The sequence below is a fragment of the Etheostoma spectabile genome, chromosome 21 (assembly GCF_008692095.1).
Source record: "Etheostoma spectabile isolate EspeVRDwgs_2016 chromosome 21, UIUC_Espe_1.0, whole genome shotgun sequence".
NCBI lineage: Eukaryota > Metazoa > Chordata > Actinopteri > Perciformes > Percidae > Etheostoma > Etheostoma spectabile.
The window spans coordinates 6,053,985-6,071,728 of NC_045753.1; the positions used below are offsets into that span (position 1 = coordinate 6,053,985).

The following is a 17,744-nucleotide window of genomic DNA, read 5'->3' on the forward strand; positions in this document are numbered from 1 at the left end:
TATTATGACTGGGAGGAGTGGCTTCGATTAGACTAACATATTCTTCATGACCCAGTATCAGTAAGACAGAATAAATCAATTTGTATACCTATCACATTGTTTACTAGTACTGCTTTGGAGGACAGAGATCTCATATTTAATAGTCCACATCTAATTTTCTTATTCTGGTTTATTGTTGCAGTGATAGTTTTAATTCCAATTAGGTTCTTAAATATAGTCCCTATTTTGTTTACCTTTGATTTAACTGATCTGATTCGGGGGACCGACACCGTGGTTATTAGACTATGAGTGGGCGACTGACCCAGTGGAAGCACAGAGGAGCGCATTGCACTGCACCTCTGATTACTACTATCAGACTTGGGTTGTCAAGGTTTATGGCGGATAATAGACTCGGTCAAAGCAGAATGAATGCCGTCTCTCCTAATTAGACCAGGCTTTCCCCAGAACGCACTCTAGTTTTGGGCACAACCCTGACAACCAGCGGTGACATGCAGCTGTACATGTCATCGCTGGTCAGGTTTGGCAGGGTTCCAGAGAAAACGACTGAGTCCGACATTGTCTTTGCATATGTACAAAGTGACTCAACATTAATTTTAGTGATCTCCGATTTACGTATTCAGGGATGAAATGCCATGACATTGGAAAGAATTCTGTCTTCTCCCATAGCAGCCACACCCACACTTTGTGGCCTTCTGGAAGGCATAGGGCGATTATGGCAAGCCATTTTAACATTGAATAATTTGATTGGATACTTATTGCAGATATCCGTAGTTTAATTTTCCCAGTCAAAATGAACGTTGCAGATATCCACAATGAAATTCTTACCATCCACAGTTGTTATTTTAGATGTCCACAATGTGATTCCTCCTAGGATGAAGGATTGCCATTCATGAGTATTGGGCTTTGAATTTAAGATGTCCACAATGTCATTTTTGCTATACAGAATTACATTCTAGATATCTGCGATAGAATTCCTATTAGGAAGATCTAATTATGGACATCCATAATTTGCATAATGACTAGTAAAAATGCAATTTCAGATATCTTCAACTAGAATGACGATTAGAAACAATGCAATTGCAGGTATCCACAAACATATTGTAGATATCTGTTTTTTTTATTTTGGTGACCGTGTTCTTGTCTTTGTCTCAAACGTTGAAAGTGTGATTTTGGTTACCTCAAAAAGTCTTGTATATCGTTCAGTAGCATCTTGCCAACCAACCCTTACAGAAAAATCACATGAATATGATGTAATATAAGATAATGGTCATCTGTGTTATTTTTCATGAGTTATTCTGTGTGTGACACACCCTGAGACACCAGTCATTGTCCCTCCTATGAAGGTGCTCATTGGCTCAGTTTTTTCTTCAACTAGCAACACACTGTTGATGATGGTAGCTCCAGATGTGTGAATCACTGGACACATCTGGGCAGTAAGTGGGCAATTGAGAGGCTGGATCAGGCTGTTCACAAAGTGAGGGGAGAGTTGAGCAATGTTATGTATTATCTTCAGTGTTGGGCAAGTTCCTTCCAAAATGTAATACATTATAGATTACAAGTTACTGTCTTTTGAGAATATTTAGTTATATTACAATATTGCATTGCAATGCGTTACACTACTTTTGAGTTACTTTCACCAAAATAACAGCAGAAGTTTGACTTTGCAGCTAGTTTGTGAATTTCACCACCGGATCAAAAAAGTCCCCTCTTTATCCTCCTCTTTATTCATAATGTTTTGTATAATTAATATGAATATGCAAAGTAACTAAAGCTATGAAAATAGATAGGTAAAACATACAATTGGCAAGTAGGACAAAATGATAATGATAAGAAGAAATTATAATTATATATATTTATAAAATAAAGTACCTTACAGTTGTATTGAAATGCAGCATTGTTGTAAAATGTTTGTTTAAAGCACTTGAATAAGAAATTCATGTTCCACAGTCAACAGGAAATGGTCAATTAAACGGGCAGTGGTGGCCTAGAGGTTAGAGAAGAGAGCTCAGTTCAATCCCCAGACCAACAGGATAAAATCTGGGAGGGAAAGTGAAAGAGCAGTGCTTGTCCATTTCCAGCACTGAGGTGCCCTTGAGCATGGCCCTTAACCCCAACCGCTCCAGTGGAGCTGCTCAGTGAAGGCAGATCAGACTGTGGGTGTACTGGGCAGCTTCCAGGTATGAATGTGGACTGTGTGAATGTGATCAGGTTTCTGCTTTCCAGTGAATAAATAAAGGTTAAATAAAAATAAAGATGTGTGTGATTGAAACTCACTATTTACATTATTTACAGTACTTGATTTCCAGCTGATATTTGAAAACACTTTTATTTTGAGGCAGCAGTGTGAATGTCACAGGTGGTGAACACACACACACACACACACACACACACACACACACACACACACACACACACACACACACACACACACACACACACACACACACACTGGCTTGATGGTGTTTTAAACCCCCAACATTTCCTTCCAGGCAGGGCTGCCATTGACTTCAAGGCACCTAATCCATAACTTAACCCTAACTATAACCATAACCATAACCATAACCATAACCATAACCATAACCATTGCCTAATCAACTTCAAGGCACCGAACTCTAACCTTAACCCTAACCATAACCATAAGCATGGCCTAATCCTAGTGTCTTCTAGGCAGCGCTGCTTGGAAGTTGAAGTTGGGGGCTTAAAACACTGATAAATCAAACACACACACACACACACACACACACACACACACACATGCAAACACACACAAACACACCATCTTTCAACTAATTCAATTGCCACCTTATCATTGCCTAATTTCCCATATAAAGCAGGGAAATTGGACCAGTGTAACAGCACTAGTGTATCTAGTGTAATTGCTAATTTACCTTCAGTTAATGTGCTGGGAAACAGCAGAAGCTGCGTATGACCTGACCCAAAGATAGAGGAGTGTAAAAAAAAACCTGGTGAAAACTCTACATTAAAATATACCAGGGCTGTAGTTTTTCTATGGTCTCAGACTTGTCTCGGACTGTCTGGTATTTGGACTCAGACCTGTCTAGGTCTCGGCCACTGGTCTTGCCAAATATGGCTTTTGGTCTCGACCGAGTCCAGGTGTCTTTATTATGTTTATAATAATATTGGAGGGTAAGTGAAGCACAGCTTGGACGGGGATGATGTTTGGCCTTTCACAAGTTTAGCTAACGCTACGCCGACGTTTGCTAATGTTAGCACAACAGCATTAGCCTAGCCTGCTAGGTAAATATTAAAACTGCCTTTGAAGTTTCCTATATCTGCATCCACGTTGTCAACATATGACCTGTGGTGTTAGTACTTTTGTACCATCATTTTATTGAATGAAATATCAAGCTTCGCTCCTACGAGATCCTACGAGAACCTGTCGTGATGTTGGAAATGGAGACACACATATCATGCCTTAGCTAGCTAAGTTTCAAGAGGGCAGATCCCTGATGACATTGTTTTACAAATCTTTTATTGAGTCTGTCTTTACTTTTTCATGTATTTGCGGGAATGCTTCACTTAGTTTAAAACGGAAAAAACACATTAGCAATGGTAAATGAAGTTAGTAGCAAAATCATTGGGATTCAGCAGATGAAACCAACTGAACTGTACAATAGACATGTGCTTAAAAAGGCAGAATCCATCACGTCGGATATTTCTCACCCCCTGCATGCAGAGTTTAAGTTGCTGCCCTCTGGTTCCCGCTTCAGTCAGCCACCAGCCAAAACAAATAGAAATAAATTCTCTTTCGTACCCTCTGCTATAACTCTGTAAAGAATAGGTAACGTCTGCACATAAGGCACATTTTAACTTCAACTTTTAATGCTGTTGTATTCAATTACTCATTTGGTCTGACCCTGTATTTTTAATCGACTGTCTATCATTATCCTCTTTGTTGTCATGTACTGTGTGTCAACTTCTTTGCTACTGCAGCAAAACCAATTGCCCCTCTGGGACAAATAAAGGTCTTGAACTTGAACTTTTGGAGGCTACAACAGTGTACAAATACTTGTACTGTTGAGTATACTGTGAAAAATGGTTCTCATGAATTTCTCAGCCAATCATAACTGTAAAAAATTGATTTTGCTCCAGCTCCTTGAGTACAATCTGTGTGTGTGTGTGTGTGTGTGTGTGGTGTGTGTGTGTGTGTGTGTGTGTGTGTGTGTGTGCGTGTGTATGCGTGTGTGTGTGTGTGTGTGTGTGTGACCCTACCTGGTCCTTCTCTAAACAACTTCCTGATGGATTTATTTTAAAATTGTCTCAAATAAAAAGAACATTGTTGTTTAACCAAATGTTTTCTGAAAATACATGTCTTTCCTATTTACCCACATCCAAATAACAATATAATACCATATTTCTTTAGGGAAGGCGTAAACCAACCACTGGGGCACACACTGTAATAAGCTAAATTGTCATTTAGTCATTTAGTCATTTTAGTCATATTGTCAAATGCTCAGTACTAGTACCTACTGTAGCAGCGTTAATAGTAGTAGTAGTAGATTGGTGTTTGTACCAGTTCTTACACCGCTATCATGAGATATCACCATATGTCATTATGTTTTCTTTAGATTAGATAATGTGACATCAAGGGGAATGGATAAACTTACAAATCCTGGGTGTTGTGACACTATTTTTGCTTTTATATCAACAAATAACCCAAAATGATTGTCTTGATACTGTCAAGCCTTTTTTTGTTGTCCTGGACTCGGTCTTGACTCTGACTTAAATCTCTTTGGACTCGGTCCTGACTTGGTCTTGACTAGTCCTAGTCTTGGACTCGACAAAGGTGGTCTCGACTACAACACTGACATATACACAATAAGCTTTCCAGATGCATTTCAGTACTGAATCAAAAGGCAAAACATATTCAGGAACAAAAATGACTCATTCTTTAATGTCACTGGCATTACCATATTTAAATTACTGTGCGGAGGTTAAGGGCAATACTTACAAATGCACACTATCATCACTATCCATATTGCGAAAAAGAGCCATAATAATAATTTATAGAGAGCACTGAAATTCACTATTTTATTCAAAAACATTGAAATTCACTGATCTGGTTCATTTTCAAACAGCTCAAATATTGCATGAAGAAATAAACAACCTACTCCCTGGCAATATTCAAAAATATTTTTTTTTTAATAGAGATGGGGTAAAACTTGAACGGGGATACCTAAAACATATTTGTGCCAATACAACATAAACAAGTTTTTGTATTTCTACATGCTGAGTGAAGCTGTGGAACGGACGGAGTGCATCGTTAAAGCAACGTCTAAGCATGACTCAGTTCAAAAAGCAGTACATAAATGCAGTACATAAATATGTTTTTCACAAGTTACAGGGAAGAGGAAGGGCTTTTACCAGGTGATTCATTATTATTTTTTTATTATTATTTGTTCAGTGGTCAAATGTAAATATGTTTTCTTTTTTTGGTGTGTGGGTATATATATATATTATATATATATATATATATATATATTATATATATATATATATATATATAGAATATGTATCTATCTATCTATATATATATACTGTATATATCTATATCTATATCTATATCTAATTATATATATATAGTATATATATATACTGTATATGTCGCAAATTGTAAAGAATGAGTTAAGATAAGATATGATAGAAATATTAGCCATTATGATTATTACTGAGTTGTGTAAAAGGGTTAGGATTAAATAAGTACTGTGCTTTTTCCTATTCGTTTTTGGACAAATACTTTTATTTATTTTCCATTTTTTGGTCTTTTAGATTCTATGGTATTATTTTTATTATTACATGTTCAAAATGATTTTGAGGTATATATTTTGGTATGCAAAAAATGTGGAAGGATAGATTGTGGCAGGATGCGGTGATGGAGATCAGAGTGAGGCAGGAAGGCTTGTTTTCTCAGAGTTTCAGTACCTGTCATGGAGTTAAGTCTAACTAAAAGAAACACACACACACACACACACCACACACACACACACACACACACACACACACACACACACACACACACACACACACTTCTTTGCCTTATCTCTCTGCCCTGTTCCTCATCTTTCTCATTCTTTCGATAATAAGCCCCAGCTTGCTTTGTGATGTGTTCAGCGACATTAGTGTGTGACTCTCTTCTTCCCTCTTTACCACACACACTCCGCTTAGTGTTTGTAAAGGCATTAATGGATGCATCCAGACCAATTTCTACTATGACATGTACAGTGCAGTGTTTATGTGTGTTTTTGCTCACTCGCTGGCTTGCACCATGAACCAGCTCCACAGTGTTAGAAGGGAGGACTGGAGGATACTGTAAAACACTGACACACACACGCATATAGCTTGGTTTCCTTCTCTTCTCTCTAATGCTCCGTGCTCCTCCTCTATCTCTCTTTCTCAGTCTCTCTCTCTCTCTCTCTCTCTCTCTCTCCCTCCATCTCAATCTCTTGCTCAGAGCAGTTCGTTCGGCAGAGCAGTATAACAGAGTAGAGTGTGTGTGCGTCCAGAGCAGCGATAGCAGTAAAAACGAAGAGCGAGATAGACAGATAACCAGATAGAAAGGGAGAGAGAGAGAGACATCCAGAGGCAGAACTGAGCAGACTGAAAGAAAGCAACACTCCCCTCCACCGTGAGTACTGTAGTGTTATGCACTATACATGCTTTTCTCCATTCACTCACTATTGAGGGAGCTGTTTCCTAACTAACTGAACTGGGTTGTGTGATACACAGTAGACAGTTGTACACTGTACAGTATCCAGTACAGTAAACAGCAGGAATAAGGTAGAAATGCATGGGAAGATGCATGGGATCACTTTCAAATTGTTGGCTGGATTCATATTGTAATCTTCAGTGGGAAGCTGCAGAGTGTGCTGTGTGTATTTGTGTACACACATTTATAGATGTGTAAAAGTGTAGTAAAGGTGGGTATGGAACTGACTCATACATAGAGAAAGGAGTTCATGAGCGCTTACAAAACCTGTGCCTAAACACAAATTGTAATATGCTTTTAATGCAAATGCAAATTTCTTTTTAATGTATTTTGCGTGTGTGTTTGTGTGTGTGATTTTGTTTGTTGTTGTTGCAACTTTAGCGTTTCTGGTTGTGGTTACACTGTCCTAAAGGTAATTCTTAATTTTATGTGGGAAAAGTGTTGCAATTTCATTGGAACTACATTACATACATCATACTAGATGGACTGCTGGAATGCACAAGGTTTTTTCATTAGATATATGTAGACTTTTCACACTACATGAGCAGCGGATGAACAGACAAACCGCTGTCGAGAGAATTCCACAGTGTGTTGTGATTTACTTTTTTGTCCTTTAGCCATCTGCTCTTTATTTTGCCGTTGCACACATAAGTATATTAGTCATATTTTATTTGTAATTCCTTTTTTCACATGCAGGTCTGATGTATTTTCTGAACTAAAAACAGTGCCACGCTTTTTGAGTGGTATTTCCCAGCACTGTTGTCTAGAAATCCCCCCCCCCCCCCCCATTCACAACCACAAAAAGCTGAAGAAAAGCTGAAATCAGCTACTCTCTCCACAGTAAGATAAGTTTTGTTCATTTTAGTGTTTCCGCTTGTCTCAAATACTGTTAGGACTGGAGGATATATCAGAGGCACATTGTAAAGTGCAGTGTTGATGCTGAGGACAGCAGAGAAAAGAGGTAAGGGGGGTTAGCGAGGAGGGATTATGATAACCTCTTAAAAAGAGGGATTATGATAAATGCTGCCATGCGTTCTTCTTTTCCCCTTTCTCACTCAAAGTAATTATTTCTGGAAAGCCACTTTCTTTCTTTGGCTTCTCTGTGGCTTTGTCAGCTCTGTTTCCTTTGTCAGACGCCTCAAATTCAAAATCAAGTATACTAAAATGCACGCAGAATTGTGAAAATTGTTTTAGAACGCTATGTGCCAACATGGGATCTCTTTTCACATATACAATGAGTGATTGTTATCTGTTCATAACAATTGCAGTTGCCCAGATTTGTTTAATATCAGTTTATTTGTTTGAACTGTTCTGTCATTGTAATGTATACATTTTCAGCGTGTAAGCCACTTTCTCCTGTGTAAGAATATGTTTCTTCACATAAAATCAAAGCATATTCCTTTCAAAAATGTATTTCCAGCTGCCAGTAGTGTGAACGTTTGTTGAGCAAGTATGAGGCAAATGCACAAGTGACTTTTATGAGGATCTGCACGGATGTGTGTGTGTGTGTGTGTGGTGTGTGTGTGTGTGTGTGTGTGTGTGTGTGTGTGTGTGTGTGTGTGTGTGTGTGTGTGTGTGTGAATATGTCTTCCTGGAGGATCAAGGAATGTATGTTGGAGGCCGCCAGGCTCTGAAGGGAAGTGTCAAGGGTAGGATATCTGTGGCTTTTTTTCGGGATTTACTCTCACAATAAGGATTTAGTGGGTGACACTTGGGCAGGGTGTGTCTACATCAAAGGGGCTTCTCAGCATGGAGCAAGCATTAACACATCAGGAAACACTGCTGCTGTTGCTGCTGCTGCTGCTGCTGCAGTGTGGAGGCAGAGCTGGGAGAAAGTTGGCTTTTTTGTTTTTTATTCTTTTTACAAAAGACAATGTCCAGGCAGTGTGTGTAATGAGTGTGGGCATATCTGAACACTGTCAGGTCCATGCAAGTGTGTGTTCATGCTATGTATGTGCAGTTGTAAGGTTCTGTAGTGATCTTAGCGTGTAGGGTGGAAGAATTTGCCTACAGATCCCCCATGGATTCTTGTTTTATACAGGGAGATACACAGGCTTTAAGGACTTGTATAAGCAAACATGTGTGGCTTCATTTTCCAACATTTTTCAACCTTGCCACAATTTACAGATTTTGTCAAGAAGAGAAGAACAAAAAAGAAAAAATTCAGTTGGAAAAATGTGGCTGTCCGCTTAGAATGAAAACATATGGAGAATAAACCTCCACATATATAAATCTCTCCTTTGCTGACATTTTCATCATCATCACCCAATAATTTCTACAATAACAATTCATTCAGAATGACATATTTCATTAACATCCATTTTCATTAGAGAATTCATTCATTACACTTTACCCTATAACTGCTTCTGTAATTTATCACACACACTCACACATTCACTTTCCTGATTGTCAGACGCCATTCAGAAAGTTTCCCCATCTGAAACCAGCTCCCCTCATGCATACAAAACACCACTTTGAGGTTTCTTAAACAATTCCACTGCGTCTTTTGGGTAGAATTAATACAGTATTTCACACCCCGCCTAATCTCTTTAAGCAGTGTTGTTATCACAACCCGTGATGAATTGTATTACTACTGTAGCTTGTTGCACCTACAAGATGTTCTTAGAGAGCATCGTTGGAGGTTTAAAAGTGAATTTACTTCTGTAGAGTGAGAGTGTGTGTTGGTATTGTCTGCAGTGTTGTACTGACAGCAAAGATAAGTCTTTTTGTCCCGAGGCCTAATCCCTCCTCTACACGAGAATGAGAGATGGATAGAGAAAAAGATGGGAGACAGTGAGAGAGAGCGACATTGGTGTTGAGCACAGTCACGAGTCTGTGAGAAAATGTGTGTGTTGTCGTGTGTTTGTGAAGACAACGCAGCGGAGGAGGCTTTCAGAAGGGAGCGAGAGCGGGATTTGCATGTGAACAAGGGCTTTAACGGAGCCGTGAACCGTTAATGCGCATTCAGAGAGGTTTTGTAGTGCATGGCCGGAGTTGTTCAGAAACAGGTGTTCTGCAAATCACAGCAAACACACTCTCTTCCAAAATATTTTCCTCAGCAGTTTCATTCTCTGAATTCTCTGGCACCGTTCGCTTCGCCAGCGCTTTCAGTAGGGCTTGGGCTCTTGTTCAGGGAAAAAAGTATTTGGAAAATGTCAAAAAAAAGACTGCATTCATCTTGTTTTGTCCTTTTAAAGCCGTGGGGACATAATGGACTCTGGCACACGGCATCCAGCACTTTATTTGAACAGTAAACACCATTTGTGGTTTTAGACCCTCTTTAGGGGGGCTCAAGTCCTCTTAAAATTTATAATAATATAACACCATTTTTTTTCATCAATTTAACTGCTTCAAGTTAGAGTTTGCGAACTTGTCTGTTAGTGACAGAAGACAAACAATTAACTCAACACTTTTGCAAAGCACTGTACCCGCATCACATTCTAATTAGGGGCTGAGCCCCCCTACAGGCCTGATCCTAGAATTGCCCCTGGTTAACACAAATCTTATTCTATTTTCATATTAGAGATGTGATGGGGTTAAAACACATACCACAGCATATCACAAAGAACACGCTTCCATTCCATTTGTGATAATCTTCTAAATGGGACATCATCTTTGTCTGTATTTTTAGAGATTGGCGGTGCCATTACCTCAAATATTGAAACTAAGCGGCTGCAGTGGAAGAGTGCAGAACAGTGAATGGATGGATGAATGAGCTGTTCCAGTGATAGAGGGAGCTTGGAAAATATGGCTGTAAATTGCCAGCTGAACATACGAGTTCAGCTCATTTTGACAAGTCATGTTCCCCCGGTATATTATAAAGATTTACTGAAAGTCACTTTTTGTGCAGGAGTGCACTCTGATATGCAGAGGGTCAGCAGAAAATCTCATAGTACCCTTTATTTTAAAGCTCTACATTTGATTCACTCTGTCTTAGCTTGTTTGGTAATAATTTGTTCTCGCAATACCGTAATTACAGGTCACCAGTGTGTGTCCAGGACATCCTCTACATTGACATCAAGTAAAAATTCACATTAGGTGCAGTATTCTAATCCTTTCTTTTAGGAAAAGAAGTCTGCAAAGTTCCAGCCTTCCGTGCGATGATTTTAGGGAGAGCATTTGTAGAACTTTGTTCATTCTCATTTACATTGCACATTAGGTCATTGTTGGTCAGTTTCAAAATACTTTCACTTAGATTTTTCAGAATGTAACTCCAAGTTGTTGCAGTTCATACAGGTCACTGACAAAATTGACATCAAGTGAGGCCTTAGATCAGTGGTGTAGTCTACGTGATGCGCAGATATACGCAGTATACCCTTTAACCCTTTAAGAAAGATTTAGGATTCACATGTTCCCTCTTAAAAAGCCCTATAACATACTTTCCATTATATTTTTGATATATTTTGAATTGTCATCTGTGTTTTTCTTCTTCACATGCTTCTCATTCTGCAAATGAAGGTATTTTCATGGTAAATTGGTGCATTAAAGTGTATCCGAATACAGGAAATGAAGTCGTTGAAGCTCAAAACTTCCCTGGGGAAGGACACCCAGACCCCCCACTATGGTATGGCCACCCCCTTCCTCCAAAGGCAGATTCCGGGTATACGGTACAGTATACCCACTACAATACATTAGACTACACCACTGCCTTAGGTCTTTTACAGTAATGTTTATTTAATAAAAATTATATAATGATTCCACTTTGGTTGTAATATAAATGCATATGATTTTTTTTCTTTTGAGGAAGTTATTTTTACATAATAATAGTTGCTTAAAGCCATGCAGATTAATAAACCTTGAGCAAAATTGGTGGCTTTTGATTAAGTCTATCTGCATGGCCTTTAGCCATGTTACTCACATTTATAGCATTCATGATTTTTAATTCATGTCTAACATTGTTTAATTGACATTTATTTATACGAATCAAAGAATTGTGTAAGGCTGGGATGCTGCTCGCTGTGGCTCATAGTTTTTAAAGATAATTTTCAGATGAAATGCCCTCAGAGTGGTTCATTTTAGACATTGGAGTTTTGAACCAACCAAAATGTGTCTGCAGCACACAGTATTGCGTAAACTGTCAAGTAGTCCTACTGAAAGTGTGCATCAAATCTCATTATCTCAAATAGTTTCAGAATCTTGTGACATTCTTTAACCCTTGTGTTGTCCTCCCGGGGCAAAAATGGACTAACATTTGACATTTTCGTCTCTTTTTCAGACTTTTTTAAAGTAAGTTCCACTAACCCCACCTCACTACCACTAGTTTTACAGCACTTTTTTGGAATTAATGCTCAAAGACCCTCATTTATATAGATTTATACCTAATATTTGAGATTAAAAAAAGCTGGAATTGTGAATTATTTTGACTAATAGTTAAGATCAGAGGAACGTACAGATAAGTTTAGTCAGGAATGAAAGTGATCAATTCTATTTGCAAAAGAACGTTGTATAGAATCCAGTCAATTTTTTTGCAATAATTTGATTAAAAAGAAACACATATTTTAGATACAGACATTTTTTAAAGGGGTCAAATTTGACCTGATGACAACAGAAGGGTTAATCATAATTTTGCTCATTTTAAATTGTATTTAAGGAAGTATTTGGAGTATTTCTTACAGTATTTACATATTCCTTAAAGTACAGTATTGTAAATAAATATTATTACTGTAGATTTGTCTGTCTACATGTCTACAACTCTTCACTAAAAGTATTAGCAATCTAGCATGATATGCAAACTTAGAGTGTGAATGATGTAATGTACAGTCTAAATGACATAATTAGGGCGTCTGGTCTACCAGCTGAGCCACCCAGGCGCCCTAACTATGTCATTTAGACTGTACATTACATCATTCACATATGCAGAGGCTCAGTCCTCAAAGCAGTGGCTAATGGTTGGAGTCCAACCTGCAGCCATTTGTTGCATGCTCCCCCCCCCTCCCCCCTTTCCTGTCTACAGCTACCCTGCTAAAATGCCCAACAAATTATCTTAAATTAAATAATTAATTAAAATAATCATTAGTGTGAAATCATGACCGAAAGAACAAGATCCAGGGTACAAGCTGCCAAAATGGATTTCCTCTGGAGGGTGCCTGGCGTCTCCCTTAGAGATAGGGTGAGAAGCACAGTCATCCGAGAGGAGCTCGGAGTGGAGCCGCTGCTCCTTCACGTAGAAAGGAGCCAGTTGAGGTGGTTTGGGCATCTTGTAAGGATGCCTCCTGGGGGCCTCCCTAGGGAGATGTTCAAGTCACGTCCAGCTGGGAGGAGGCCTCGGGGAAGACCCAGGACTAGGTGGAGAGATTATATCTCCAACCTGGCCTGGGAACGCCTCAGGATCCCCCAGTCGGAGCTGGTTGATGTGGCTCGGGAAAGGAAAGTTTGGGGTTCCCTGCTGGAGCTGCTGTCCCTGTGACCCGATACCGGATAAGCGGATGAAGATGGATGGATGGATTAATGTGAAATCGTTTACACAAATAAAACTACAAGTGTATTTGGGGTCACATGTTTAGTCTCAACTTTACATCAGCATCTCAGTAATAATGTTCAACATCTTTTGGGTGATTGTGAAATAATAATTTATTTGACCAGTGGGTAACTATTGAAGACCAGATGGGTCATAATTATATTAGTGTAATAGATAATAAAACAAATTTATAAATAAATACATTGACAAAAACATATATTAAGAAATAAGGAAAAATAATAAGGAAATAAAAATACATAATAAATATATATATATATAATTAATAGGCAATGATATAAAACAAAAGGAAATCAAATGTAAATTAATTTCTCATCAGCTACACTCCCTTATCCTTAACCTGATTGCGGGGGGGGGGGGGGGGGGGGGTACTGGTGCCGTTCCCCGCTGACATTGGGTGAGAGGGCCATTCATATAGTACTAATCACCAATTAACCTAATTAACGTAACCTACATGTGTTTGGACTGTCAATCAAAATCCATTTAATACATTTGCTGTTTTAATGAATTCCAAGGATATTATTTGAAAGCTTGTTTTTGAATACACTCTAGATTGTTTTTCTCCTGTGGAGGCCACTTTTATTCATATCATGGCTAAATATATCTATTTCAGCCTGACGCTTGTCAATGAACCTCTGGGGCGGGATCAACAATCATGGTTGCTCTGCCTTTCGCACAATGAGACATGGAAAGAAGATATATCAACCACGGTTTTACAATAGCTGTTTAATTTATCTGTTTTCTTAACCAGTTATTTCTTCTGGGTTTGCAGTGCCTATGAATTTATAACTTAAGATAAAAGGAAAATCCACTGATTGAATCCTGCGTGTGTGTGTGTGTGTCTGTAGAGAGAGAGAGAGGGAGAGAGAGCATTTCAGAGAGGCTTACGCCCTGGTAAGAGATGTTTGGCTCATGGCCACAGACATCCTCATTAGGCTTGCCTCACATTTTGCTCCATATTTAAATGTTTGTCTGTGTATACTGTTACTGCATACATCACAGCCAAAGTAAAAGCAATGGACATTACAAGTGCTGACCTCCTCTTGTGCTTGTGTGTTTGCGTGTGTGTGTGTGTGAGAGAGAGAGAGAGAGATGAATGGTACTCTGAAGGATCCACTTGATTATGTTCAATGGAGAGCTTTCTCCCCTCAGCCTTATTTATGTCTGCACACTGCAGCCTCGACACACACCTATAAATCTGTTCCTGCCGCAGACCACACACACACACACACACACACACACACACACACACACACTCACATCTCTGACCCCCATATTTGCTGTCATTCCTCTCACCCTCTTTTAAAGTTATCACTGTATTTTTCTCAAACATTTGCAAACGCTCATCTGCATCAGGGGTTTTAGCCTTCCAGCATTTATATGCACCCAGTGACTTTGAAATTCGAGGGTGGGGTGGAAACAGGGAGTGGGTTTATTTACAGTCTGACTGAAACCAATCAAATCTAGTTGTGAGATGAACGCAAAACTAAGGTTGCAGTCACACATGCATATTCCCCCTATACGCTTAGCCAGCAGATTCCTCTTCTCTTTTTGTAGCTGTAGCCTGAGGCCAGAACTGCAGGGTTTCATCACCCGCACCCTCTAACGCTTCACCTATGTAAGTTTCTTCTCAAACAGAGGCTCCTGAGGAGAAGGATGGAGGGGGGGGGGGGGGTTGAGAAATTGAAAATCAATCATGTGATCTGAAAATAAGAGAAAAGGTTGAGCGAGTGAAAAGAGACATTTTGGAGGAAAAAAAACCCTGCTGTAAGGGATGGCAGGTTGTATAGAGATAAGCTGACTGTAACAGTGCAGTTATAGACAGTGTACAACAAGAAAAAGTAATTATATCTTTAGTCCATTTCTGCGACGTTTCCTTTGCGGGAGACTCACTCATTTTCAGCCAGATGTCCTTCATCTTCCGCTTTCTTTGTGTTGGCATTCTAAACTCCCATTGATTCAGGAAACATCCTCCGAGTTAGAACCGACAAACAAATGAATGCATCATCTTTTATTTATTTTTTGTAAATTCTCATCACACACTCTACAGCTATTTTAATTGCAGAGCTTGCCTTCCTACATACACATCTTCCACCAAGTTCCTTCCTGAGGCTAATTTGCAGAGACACCGTACCTATGTCCGTCTCTCAGCTCTGCCCAAGATGATTGTGATTGGTAAACACTTGAAAATATATGCTTTTCTCGCTTACATTTTTACCCCAAACAAAGTGATGCAGTTCCCACATCCTTTGGTCCTCTGGGATGTTCCTGAGTTCATTGGGAAGTTAACATTCTCAATTTTCGGTTCATAGTGTCAGTGTGACACTAGGCCTTACTGACACAGAGCTACAGAGGTTAGAACAGAGAATTTCTATTTCCGTTTAAGTAAATCATCTGTAAAATTATTGAAAAACACTACTTTACGCATATTTCATGGTCTACATACAAAACTAGTACCCTAGCCACATGTCTCAACTTAAAACTGAAAAAAATCCAGAAGAAAATGACTCAGAAAATGGATTATATATGAATTTATTTCTACAGATATGTCTGTGCGTTTTTCTTATTTCCTTTCAGAAAAAAAGCCCAAAAAGTGCAAAATACAAAACTTCTCAAATAAAAAAACACATCCACATTACTCACACACATACTTGAAATAACGACATGCACACATCTGTAGAAAGAAGTTATTATAAATTGATGAAATGGTGAAATGCAATGACCAAGGCCTTATTTTTGCTTTGACACAGCTGGAGCCATCACAGGGTTAACATTTTCTGGTCAAGTTTGGTATCAATCAACTCGTCTTCTTATTGGCTAAACAGGGAGGCCGGTTTCATAACATCTAGTTTTAACGGGAAGGAATAGCTGTCAATCTTGCGACTTGATTGGCATCCATAAGGGACAACTCAGGTTATAGTACACGGATTGGCTTACATGACCTGTCAATCAAATCCTTAGACTTCCGAGAATCCAACTGTTTGCAAAGATGCAATGTGGCAGCCTCCAGGCAGACGGCAGTAGCAATCAAAATCCAGAAATGATGGACTGTTCAGATTTGTTTACGAGGAAACTTGGCCAGAATCTACAAGACTGTGAGGGGACCAGCTCATTTTGGATTAAAAGGATTGGATGTACTTATTCTTTGAACTGTTGGCAATGTAGGAAAAAAAAGTTTATGGCGATCTTTCAACACAGTGAATAAAGACACGAGGAAACAGGTAGGGATACTCGCTCGACTTTAGACACTAGCAGTGCAGAATCTTTCTGTTTCTTTACTTCATAACATGATTATAACCGCTATAAATCATCTTATGTTTTGTGTGTGGGCTTAATGGAATCATGAGACTTTAAGCTTTCAAATGATGTGCTGCATGAGCATGTTTATGAAGATTTAATGCTTGCAATTTATAGGTGAAGACAATGTTGTCTCTTAAAATGGAGAAAACGGCCCATCAGCGGGGCCGTACCGGTGTTGTGTGCCTTCTGGTTTTTCCACTTACTGGTTTCCGAGCCTGTAAACCTATCAACGGCTACCCACGTCGACAGATTCGCTACAAATTCACAAACATTTTACTTGTCTTTGCATGTCGCACACATTATATAAGTTTAATATAAACTGTACTGAACTGAGCTGAATATCTGAGCCCGACAATACAATAACATTGCACAGGGGGAAAATTGTGTTTTAAAAGAAATTACGATGATCCGTGTCGCGCTGGGTTCGAAACTTCTTCAGCAAAAATGATAGCATAAGAGTCCACTGTACCGTCCACTACACCATCACACCATACACGTTTCTGGTTATTTTCTCTCAGTAGAAAAAGAATTACAATTTAACCGAGCAACTTGAAACAACTGGTTACCTTGATTTAGGCTTAAAATCATAATTAAATTGTGCACTATAACCTCCTGCGACACTTCTGCGCTATCCGTGGACAAGGACTTGTCACAACAGGCAGCACACGGTTTGTAAAACAATCGGTCTAAAACAACTGGTTACAAAATAAAGTTTTTACCAGAAACATGTATGGTGTGATGGAGTAGTGGACGGTGCAGTGACTCTTATGCTATTATTTTTGCTCAAGAAGGTTTGAACCCAGCACGACACGGATCATCGTAATTTATTTTAAAACACAATTTTCCCGCTGTACAATGTTATTGTAGTGTCGGACTCATATATTCAGTTCAGTTCAGTACAGTTTATATTGAGGTGCGACATGCAAAGGTAAGTAAAATGTTTGTGAATTTGTAGAGAATCTGACGACGTGGGTAGCCGTTGATATGTTTACACGGCATCCGGACAGGCTCGGAAACCAGTAGGTGGAAAAACCAGAAGGCACACAACACCGGCAGAGAGGGTTAAAGAAATGCCAAACAGCTTTTTTTACCTTAACAAATGTTGTGTGGACTAGCCAGACCTTCCGCCGCAGTGCGCAATGCAAGACTATTCTTTACCAGTTTAATAATTAAATTCTGAAACTTCAAAAAATCCTTGAACTAACTGTTAACTATCTGTTGTGCTACAATGAACAAATTTGA

At 39.0% G+C, this 17,744-nt stretch overlaps 1 protein-coding gene and 1 long non-coding RNA gene across 7 annotated transcripts in view; one reads left to right on the top strand and one right to left on the bottom strand.

Annotated features, from left to right (window-relative positions):
- Positions 1 to 6,471: 6,471 nt before the first annotated feature.
- The window catches only part of LOC116671533 (RNA binding protein fox-1 homolog 3-like), a 751,379-nt gene continuing 740,106 nt past the window's right edge, over positions 6,472 to 17,744 (top strand). For 5 of the 6 annotated variants that reach the window (XM_032502899.1, XM_032502901.1, XM_032502896.1 and 2 more), the window contains exon 1: positions 6,472 to 6,646. The gene's annotated coding sequence lies outside the window, so the exon portion shown is untranslated. The remainder of the gene's footprint in view (positions 6,647 to 17,744) is intronic. The other variant, XM_032502895.1, reaches the window with a different exon arrangement.
- On the bottom strand, positions 8,345 to 17,557 carry LOC116671574 (uncharacterized). Its single transcript, XR_004327307.1, has 3 exons — positions 17,495 to 17,557; positions 11,969 to 11,973; positions 8,345 to 8,355 (listed from the first exon to the last, which is right to left on the bottom strand). It is a non-coding gene; the product is annotated as an uncharacterized LOC116671574 (long non-coding RNA).